The sequence below is a fragment of the Cervus elaphus genome, chromosome 9, assembly GCF_910594005.1.
Source record: "Cervus elaphus chromosome 9, mCerEla1.1, whole genome shotgun sequence".
In the NCBI taxonomy this organism is placed as follows: domain Eukaryota; kingdom Metazoa; phylum Chordata; class Mammalia; order Artiodactyla; family Cervidae; genus Cervus; species Cervus elaphus.
In genome coordinates, this window is record NC_057823.1 from 22614313 (window position 1) to 22615713 (window position 1401).

At 40.7% G+C, this 1401-nt stretch overlaps 1 non-coding gene across 1 annotated transcript; it reads left to right on the top strand.

Annotated features, from left to right (window-relative positions):
• The first annotated feature begins 712 nt into the window (after positions 1-712).
• LOC122701158 lies at positions 713-930 on the top strand. The gene has a single exon (XR_006342996.1).
• The last annotated feature ends 471 nt before the right edge of the window (positions 931-1401 follow it).

Sequence of the window (1401 nt, forward strand, 5' to 3'; positions counted from 1 at the left end):
TTTTTCAGTATATATATATATACATATATATATTTTATCACTGTGGTAAAATACACGTCAGCTTCCCAGGTGGCCCAGCAGTAAAGGGTCCACCTGCAAATGCAGGAGATATAGAGAACACTGGTTTGATCCTTGGCTCAGGAAGACCCCCTGGAAAAGGGCATGGCAACCCACTCCAGTATTCTTGTCTGGAAAGTTCCATAGACAGAGGAGCCTGGCAGGCTGCAGTCCATCAGGTCACAAAGTTAGGACATGACTGAGCACATGCATGCAAGTACAAAGGATGCATCACATAAAATTTACCACTTTAGCCATTTGAAAGTGTATGGTTCAGTGACATTAAGTACATTCATGATGTTGTGCCACCATAACCACTATCTAGTTCCAGAACTTTTCATCGCCCTAAATCCCATACCCATTAAGCAGTCCTTTAAGTCCTCCTTCGCAGCCCCTGGCAACCACGAATCCACTTTCTGTCTCTGTGGATTTGCCTGCTCAGGATATTTCACATCAATGGGATAACCTACTATGCCATCTTCTGTATCCGGCTTCTCTCACTGAGCAGCATTTTTCCAGGATCATCTGCATCGTGGTGTGTGTCAGCGCTTCATTCCTCTTTTTGGCTGAATCATATATTTCATTGTATGTGTGCATGTGCCATTTTTCTTTTTGTTTATTCATCCACCAGTAGATAAACAAAAGTATTTCTACATTTTGTCTGTTGTGGGTGTACATGGATTTATTTGAATCCCTGTTTTCAGTGAACTTGAGTGTATACCTGGGAGTGGCATTGCTGAATGATATGCTAATTCTATGTTTAAGACTGATGCATTTATTGTCTATCAACCAATAGGAAGAGAAACTTTGGCGGTCAGATATTGTTTAACAGATGAAGTGGTTTCTGTTGGACACTTAAGTACTGCTACAAATTAAAAAAAAAAAAGACTGATGCATTTGGTTTTTAAATTTTTGAGTGTGTGGAATGTGGGATCTTAGTTTCCTGGCCAGGGATCAAATTCATATCCACTCATTGCAAGGCAGTTTCTTAACTACTGGACCACAAGGTAAGTCCCCAAAATACAGATGATTTTAAACAGTGGGTTTTGTGTGTGTGTGTGACTATGTCACATGGCATGTGGGATCTTAGTTACCCCACTAGGGATTGAACCCATGGCCCCTGAATTGGAAGCACAGAGTCTTAATTAACCACTGGACTGCCAAGGAAGTCCTTTTTTTTCCCCCCATAACACAATTGTTTGAAATTATTTATTTGTTTCTTTGTTTATTCCCTCCACTTATTGGAATAGAAATTTCAAGGGAAAAGAGACTTGGTTTCTTTTATACACTGTAATGGACCATGGCAGGTACACCCGGCACAAAGGAGATATTGGGAAAGGCAGG